Source organism: Aulonocara stuartgranti (assembly GCF_965226115.1).
Source record: "Aulonocara stuartgranti genome assembly, chromosome: 11".
Taxonomy (NCBI): Eukaryota; Metazoa; Chordata; class Actinopteri; order Cichliformes; family Cichlidae; genus Aulonocara; species Aulonocara stuartgranti.
Genome location: NC_138947.1, coordinates 24,077,170 through 24,086,784, shown reverse-complemented (window position 1 = coordinate 24,086,784; position 9,615 = coordinate 24,077,170).

Sequence of the window (9,615 nt, the reverse complement as noted above, 5' to 3'; positions counted from 1 at the left end):
ATAGTGGTGCCTGTCCTTTTCATGCATACAATAATGTGTTCTTAGGCGTAGATTAATGGCTTTATATCTGCAGTGATACCAAAATATAAACAAATGGATGCAGGATAGACAATATTTCCTGTTCTTTAAGGAAACAGATTTCTGAATAGGAAAAATGATGAGAGAGAGAGAGAGAGAGAGAGAGAGAGAGAGAAATCCTTTTCCACATAGAGCACATACATGGCAAGAAGGGGGCGTTATTACCAGCAATTTGAAAGGATCGTCAGTAACTTTACTAATAATCTAATTATTGGAATAGTAAATAAGTGAATTCCACATGGAAAGCATTACATCAAGGGAAGTTCTTTAATTTGACTTCCAATTATCTGTAATAACAGATGAATTTGCTTCAAAGCAAGTTTAGCTACACTTATCTTGCCTACTGTCACTATGCAACTGACCAGCAGAGCAAACCTGTGTTTTACCTTCTCTTGTTTTAACATCTCTTACTTTGTTTCTTGGCTCCTCTCCTTTTCCTTCTCTCCAATTTCAAGATACCTATCTTTCCAGCCTCTTTCTCCCCCATGTCTTTCTTTTCCCGCTCATTCTGGCTCCCTTTTCTAATTTTCCTCAATGACGGATCCCCCACCTGCCTCAGATAATAAGATACTCCCACAGGCCTGCGAGACTCATTCCTCCTGCATCCATCACTCCCAGAGTCACATTACTGCCCTTTACAAGCACCAGGTTGTTTTTCTCCTTAATTGTAGCCGTATACATACCTCATCCCGCCAGTAATAATAAATGGTCTTGTCCTCCATTATAGCCATTAGGGAGCTCACACTGTGAGCAGCATGCCGCCCACAGTGAGGAAGGCTTGTTTGGTATTGGATGTTGTAGCCAAGCAATGGAAGAATGCCCCTGCAGTCTGGAAACACATGTTAGGACATTCAGTATGTTGACTAGGTGTGCGTAGCAGAGATGGTGTCTGTCTGAGTTCTTCTTATTCCACACAAGTAAATAAAAGCACCAGGTTGAACAGAATATTGAGGTAAAAATAAGACCAGGTCTCAGGAGATTAACATCACATTATGTCCCTGCAACCAGATGTCGCAGACATGAACCAGTGTAATCAAGAAAATAGCAGTAACAAGTCTGGGCAGAAGATGGCACTATGTTCCCATCACATTGCTCACGCCATGCTCTTTACTGTATTCACAGAAGAGCAGATCGTTCAAACACACACACAAAACATTAAAAGCAGGATACACAGTGGGGCTTGAATGAAATTGTGAAGGGTGAATGGCTAAGTGTGTAAAAGACTATACATTTTACAGCTGTGGCATTTAGATATTGTTGGGACTCTGATAATACAAATATTTTGAATGTGTTATTTCACACATTGCAGTTTATGAATGAAGTCACTACAAGTAGAGTAGCGACATTAGATGTGCGCAGTGTCAGCACCGTCCCACTGAGAGCGAAATCTGAAGTCTCTCCCGCAGAGAACAGGTACTGGCTGTGATGTTGACACTCTGAACACAATGTTAAACCTACTGTTTGTGCAATAATTAACCCTAATTTAGCTAATGTGTACATAAACCTGAGGAAGTCACATTTTTCAAGCAAACCTCAACTTTAAAAAGCTCAATTTTGTGAATTTGACTAAATTAATACCCCCCTCCTGCTTGTCTTTTTGATAAGCTGTTGTTGTTTGAGTCCACTGGTACAGGATGCTTAATACAAAACCATTCAAGTTAACCTATTAGAGTGTAATGTTTATTATTGAATACTCAACTTATATCATTAGAAAGAAAAAAAGAAATGAAAACATTAATGTGTCAGTAGATATGACCTGTATTGTTTTACTTTGCCTTTTCCAAATATGTTAAACTCTGTTTGTCCAGCACACACTGCTCAGTGTTGTGTTATGCCTTCTTCTCTTTAACACCATTACATCGTGTTTCCCTGAGACATTTCATCACTTTTTCAGCAGTTTGCTGTCAAGTCTGTCGCTGTATGTGCCTAATACCAACAAGCCAATTTACAGATGGTGACACAAGAAACGGACCAGGAAATCATTGCAGACAGATTCATAAATATTGGCTTCTCTGTTCTTTTAATGGTCAAGACTTAGAAGTTTAAGGTATGGGAGTCCTGGAGCTAAAAGACTCAAGGATAGATCAATGTCAGTCGTCAGGGGGAATGAAAGCCAGTCTGGTGGAAAAGGGGGGAAGAAGGAAGGAGCTTCAGGCACTGAAAAGTCATATCATAGAGTCGTCAGCGTGGGCTGTGGTGGTTTCAAATCATGAATTCTTTAATGTACTAAGTCAAAATGGTCCCCTGTGCCCCTGCACTGCCTTGCCTGGCAGTCTGAAAATAATTGAGGACTTGAGCCAAGCAAAATGGGATGGGGTGAGTAAAAAGAGGGAGTGAGGATGCAAGGCAGAAAGAAGAGGAAAGATGAAGAAGGAAAATTTAGAGAATGAGTAAATGACACGAAAAGAGAGATGGAGATAGCTCTTCGCAAAAATTACCTTACCTTATACTTACACAGCTCTCTTGCGACTCAGGGGCCATCATTTTTTCAGTCCTCCTGCCCCTGCATCACTCACACTCATGATGAAGCTCTGGTGGAAGATGGGAGGTAATCTAGTGGCATTTCAAGGAATGGACCTCAGAGGAATACTTCTTTCATCTAAGGTCATTAATCGCAACGTCCAATCTTCAGGCTCATAGATCAATAGCAAAGTCCTGTGCTTGAAATGAAGGCATGAAAAGTAATGCTGAAGTATAAAACATGGTATATGTTCCCCCTCAGCAAGTTTTTAGCTGGGTCAGTAAACTAGGGTTTCGTGACCTTTCAGCTTATGAATTAGCTGATCTCGAGGTTTAGTTGTTTATGCTATGATTACAGGCTAAAACCTACCGATAAGCCCAAACTGGAGTTCTAATCATCATCATCATCATCATCATTATAATTATTATACTGCAGTAGTTATTTTTCTGTGGCTGTATATTTTTTTAAATTTCAATTTAGTGCTGTTAGTATGTCCTCAAAAAGAGTATAATTAAATTTTATATGATTAATAATAAAAATTGCTGCATAGCAGCTGCAGTAAATCTAGGGTTCTAAAATTAAGGTTAAAAACATTGCTCTGGGCAGCAATCCTCGATCAGTGCTGTTTGGGAGCACTGATAATTGCCTTTCCTGGTTTTTCAGTTCACTGAGTACTGGCCACTAACTCTCTTAGCTGGTTGGGTGTTCATTAGAAGTCCTCATTCAGTAGTTAGAAAGGATATGAGTTTTCAGCCAGCCCATTAAAGGCCAAATGTCACCAATTTAACTGTGTGCAAGGCTCATAAAAGAAGTCATGCATGCTATTGATGTTCAGTACCTTTCCATTCTTTATAACGAGCTGCTTCCAGGGAACTGCAGCATGTACAATGGATATCTTTGGACTTTAAATGGACGAGTAATGAGCATGCCTATTTCATTACAATTTTGTGTCTGCTTGCTGCAGATAAAGATTTTTTTTAACCCTTATTTGTCTATTTTTTACTCTCCTGGTTTGGCAAGATAAGATAAAAGGCAGGTAACGTCATGATTGGGAGTCATACTTAATAATCAAAATTTTCAGTGTACTACATTTTAACATTAGTATTGAAATGCATGCTGATCAGCCGGTAAAATGATAACCTCGTCATCTTAGTTTACAGGCTAAAGCCTTACTTTAGCATGTTAGTGCAGGAGTTTGAATGGCAGTAGGACTTGATATTTATTTAAGAAGGACAAAGTCGGGTGGAAATTTTTGTATTTGGTTAAAAAATACTAAATTCTCAATTTCTTTTCTTTTTGTTTCGACATGTAAGTTAAGTTAAGGAACCACTTAACTCATTCACTGCCAGCCATTGGCAGTGAATGAGTTAAACCCATTGACTCATTCACTGCCATTGACGGCTATAGACGTCAATGGCAGTGAATGAGTTAATATATGCATGTTATCTTCAGGGAAACATGAGTGTGTATAACAAGTTTCAAGGCAGTGCATTTATTAGATATTAGTTATTTCATCAAAAACAAAAATATCAATCTTAGAAGTAACAAAACTGCAAAAGTTATGAGGAAACATAGTAAGGGGAATGGTCAAAGTGTTCTGTCATTTTATGAGGATATTTCACTGAAAACTAGGTGAAAACTAGGTCTGTCATTGGTCACAGCCACAAAAGTCACTGATTCATTCGCTGGGGGGTTTGAATATAACATTTTATGGCAATCCACACAATAAGTTTTGATAAAGAAAAATTCAGATGATTATTCATGTCTGCTGAATATTACTGTACAGAACCTTCTAGTGATAAAGTTTCTGGTATTTCTCAGTCTTGTCAAAGCAATCACTTGCTGACTGATGCAGTGATATCTCTAACTAACTCTACAAAGTAAACAAATAAATAAATAAACAGGCTAGAAAAACATTCATTTTCTTTTTTGTTTTAAGTCTCCCAATAACCATCTCATGCAGTAGTGTAGAATATATTGCAACAAAATCAACCCAAATACACTCACTCCTTGTGTTCAGTATGAGGGGGACAAATAACCCACATCAGCAGGCTTCTCAACATATCCACAAGGGGAGAAAGGAAGAAAGGGGATTGGCTTATTCCAAAGATGAATGTGCCTTGCAGCTTTTGGGCAAACAACACAAAACCACTGAAAGGGAACATCGGCATCATTTGATGAGGCATTCCAAATGTCTCTGGAGGCTGAATTGCCAAGGGCTAAATGATAAATATATGTTGTTGGTGGTAGAGTGATTCCACTGGCTGCCCTGAGGTGCTCTGTGGCTGCCAGCAGTATTCCATTTGTCCTTGAAGGTGTTGGCTGCAAATGTTGTCATCTGCTTGGGTTGTCTTTTGTGGCTAGTTTGTTTGTGTTCATTACCTAGGCTAGTCTTGTCTTGGTTTGGACTTGGGAGTCCCACTTCTATGCTGCTTTTTTTCACTCTTTCTGTATTTCTTGCTATCTTGTTATATATCCTTAGGGGAAATCTGTATTACTATCATGTTGCCCTGTGCAATATATGGACACGCTATGGTAGACAGGCAAACATGCACTTCTACTCCATGTAAGAGCAGAGCAATGTCTGATCTTAAATGCAATGGCTTTACAGTTGCCCAAACCCCAAATCTTGAGATTTGTTGTTTGAATTTTTGCAGGTTTTAAATAGAATCTTTAAAAGTAAATAATTTAACATAATATATGCATATCAGGTCAATAAAATAGTACACATTACAAATGAAATAACATACACTTGGTGGAAAAAAGTTTGACTCAAAAAGTCTTCTAGAGAAATTGAATAAAATTCTTATGAAGCAGTTTCAGCAAAATGTAATACGGTTGCCTACACAAAACTGTACATTTTCCTACACTGCAACTAGACTATGGAAGACATTGTTCCCTCTTTTTTAGTTGCATAATTCAGCAAACCTCACACAAAATTAATGCAAATGAATAATTCTTGTACGGAGGCTTTCATATTCCTATCTTTTTTTTTGTTTCCTTTTTTTTTACCTATATGCTTGAATTATTGATGTAGGTTTAAGAGAATTTCTTCTCAGTGCACAATGTGTATTATCTATGCAAATGCCTAAAGACAAAATAACATTGTAAAAACCTCCATCAGACAGTGGGAATGGAAGAGATGGAGTTTGAATATTTACAGTCAGTTAATGACATTTCCATTCTGTGGGCTTGTCAGAAATAACAAAGCCCTGCATTTACCCTCTGCATCTGCTTAAGTCGCTTTTCCTCCTCCCTGTGCCCCAAGTGGCTCAGAAATCCTACTTTATAGCAGAGAGGTGTCAGAATTTTAAACAGGCCCTGTCTTTATCCCCAGCTTCCCCGAGCTCTTTCCCTTTAATTCCTGGAAGACTAGGCCATGGTCGCCTTTTAACCCTCACCTGCTCCTCTGCTAGAATAATGTTGGCTTCTCTCTGTTCTGTGGGGGAGGATGCTGAGTGCTGACGATGGAGGAGAGGGGAAAGGGTTGGTACAAGGGAAAGGAGAGTGTTCCAGACGGGGGGGACTGATAGAGTTAAGATGGGAGTGAAGGGTGGGAGGTGTATGTGTGTATGTGGGATGAGGTGGGGAGTGTCTGCCAGTGACTACATGTTCAGAAAAAAAAAGGTGGAGGGAAAAGGAAAATACTGGTGGAGGTAGACATGGAAGACATGGACAGAAAGCAACAGCTGGAGTTATATTATTCTCTGGTGGGATGCTGACTAGCCATTTATTATGTCTCACTGTGAAAAGAAAATAAGAGACAGGGAGAGTGGAGAGGTTTTTTTCGTTGGTTTTTTTCTCCATCTTTTGTCAGACAAACCTGATGACGAAGCAATATCCTCACATCAGGTAACATCCACATTGTAAAAAGGGAACAACTTCATCCTGAAGTCAAAATAAGGAGGGGTAATTAGCCCACATTGTACGGAAAACAGATTTATACTTTTGTCTTCACAACAGAAGATTCTCGGTCGTTCTAACATTGTTACATCATTTTATAAATTGCAATACATCCATGCTTAACATTTTCCAGTATCATAGCAGTAAAATTAATAAACTGGGAGAAGTTTCCAGATGAACTGTCTATAAATGATATTCTGCTGTATGAGTAATTGCCTGCAATTCACTCCCCTTTGAGTCAATCTCATGTGTGAAGCCAGCGCTGTTAATTAGACCTGTTTTTATGTTCAAGGAACCAGCTGAGCCTTCCTCTTTCTCGTCCTCTCCCTCCCTCGCTCTCTTTCTCTCTCTAGCATTTGTACTTAATTACCGAGGGACTGCTGTCTGCACCAGCAAGGCATAACAAAGAGATGTAATGCCATTAGCAAGCACAGGAAAAGGAAAGAAATTTAATCATTTCTCTTATTCTTATGTCTTCCAAGAGTTAAGCAAAGATACACCTCATAACTATTAGAGATATAGCACCTCTTGATGATTAATATTAGAATTGGTCATTATGGTTTTTTAGAGTGACAGATACATAGCACTATGTTAATATAACATTCTTACTATGTTAAGGTCAATAATCAACCAAAAAACCCTTTGCTGTGAGAGGTTTTAATGTTAAAAGTCAGAGAAGACATTACTGTTAAGGTTTTGTGCGATTTCTAGCAGTATTTTAATAAAAGAGTCTTTGCAATTACGATGTGCGCTTTTTGCAAATAGCTGTAAGCGTGTTTGAAATGCTCATTAATGCACCTGCAGCATGTAATGTTATCTTAAAGGTAGCATGCTCTGTTAAAGTTATGTTCTGGTAAAGCCATAGCACAATAGCACAGGTGGAACACTCTGCCTTCTGAGAAGTAAAATTATTTTAGTATCAATATAAATACTTATAATGATGCAAATGAAACGGCTTTATTGACATAAAGTACAGAATGACGCCTACTGGGTGTTGAAAATTGGATTCACAACACAGTGGTTGGTACCATTTGTTGTTGAGAGAGCAGTGCACGACAGTGTGGTTATTGAGTGGCAAGGCAACATGTGCACACCCTCTGAGCACACCCGCTCTCCTATATACACACAAGGTGAGAGGAAGTTTTACAGGTTCTGACACTTTTGATTGCATCTGACACCACAGAACTCCACAGGACATGTAACGTGGAAATTATCCATTGATTACGGGCACCCTGTCCCAGGTTTTATTTGTAGTGAATTGAATCAGCCATGGTTTTGCTGTGCTACGCAATACCTGAGGTTATGAGGGAGAGTTCATAATTGAATGCAGCCATAACAGCAAAAGCAATCACATAGTTTAGAACTTCTATATTTGGCCCACTGAATTCCCAGAGGTCCATGGCGATGGCTATGTTGTGTTCATTACAATAATTATATTGATTATTATCAAAAGATGCAACCTTTAACACTCCCAAGGAATCAAAAGTGGCCAATTTTTCAATTTACCTTAAATATCTCTCACTGTTAGGATCAGGTTTTTACATTAAAAAATGCCTATTTAGTTTAGGAAAAAACAGTAGATCAGTCTTGCTTGCATGAAGCTTAACACACCATTAAAACTGGACAGGAAAAATTGAGATGTAACACTAAATGGAGCTTGTAGTGTATTCAAATGTGATGCAAAGAGATACCAGCTATGCTTCTTTATGTGTCACATTGCAAGTCACACCAGGCTGAATAGCTTTACTAGCCATGATTCATGGCCATGATGTGTTATAATTATGTTTGAGAGCAAGGGTTTGGTTAGTCTTGTGTCATTTTTATATACTATATGCTATTTATATACTATTCTGTCTTTTTGTAAATCAAAAAAGGAGTAGAAACACTTATTTATTTTCGATATCTGATGAAAATTGAAACTGTGTTGCAATGGTGAATTCAATGGATTTAAAGTGTCATCTCAAACTATTAAATTGAAATCCTCTGCATCTTTTTGGTGCATTTTTCTATATCCATAATCCCCATTCTTCTTCTTTTTTTCATCTGTACTACCTGTCTTTCCTTTGTAATTGTATAGCCAAAGATTTGTGATTAATTGATACTCTTCAAACTGACATTTAAAGGTGTTCGGTAGGCATTTCATAATCTGTGATGCCAACTAAATGTACAGTAGTTAAGCTAAAATAGGATATCCAATCTGCTGAGGTCATCTCAATGCTATTGTATGTTCTAAGGATTCTACAAAACATGTTTGGACTCCAAGATATTTTTATAGCTTGCCTTCAGTGCTTCATTAATAAAAAGAAAGCAGGAAAAGTTTGAAGGTGAAAGAACATTTGTATGCTTTGTTCCTGAAGCCTTATTATTTTTAATACATAGTCTATTGTAGTGTCACCATCAAAGAGCAAAATTCAATTAACTGATCTGTTTGATCAGATTGGCACTGAATAGATAGTTTAAAATAAACGAGGCTTGAAATTTGCGTGGATATGTGTGGCAAGAGTTAAATAGTGATCCCCGGGCCATAGAACAGTTGAAAGTGACACAGAAAGCTCTTTTGAGGTGAAGGACTTTTCCTTTCCTGTGATGGATTGGGAACCAGTCCAGGGTGTACCCCACCTCCCGGCAAATTTCAGCCAAGATAGGCTACAGCTCTCCCAAGACTCTAGTTGGATAAACGGTTAAGAAAATAGATTGATGGATGGACTTTTCTTCTCTAGCATCCTCTGAAGCAGCCATTAGTTTGGTGGAGGACCATGGTGGTCCCGAGCCATATCAATTCGAGCTCTTGGCTCCAGCCATTGTAATGCACAAAGCTCTCTCCTTGTCTCTCTCACTCGCTTTCTCCCTCTCAGCGTCCTGCCAGATATGAGTCAGAAGGGAAATGCAGTCTGACAAAGAAGCAATCAAAAACACAATTTGAATTTTCAAATTTTATGAAATAGATTAACTCTGAGTCAACATTTACTTTGTAAGGTTCAGGATGATTTAATACAGGGACAGTAGCAGTGCAAATTTTATGTTGACCCACTTTCAACTCATGAAATGTCCAATGTTTTTCATTACAGTGCAGTACTTTTTATGTATTTTTAATTATTTACCTTTTTATACAACTCATTAACATATCAACATGTTGACTACCACTATATTCACCCAACTGAGAGGAGGTTTGA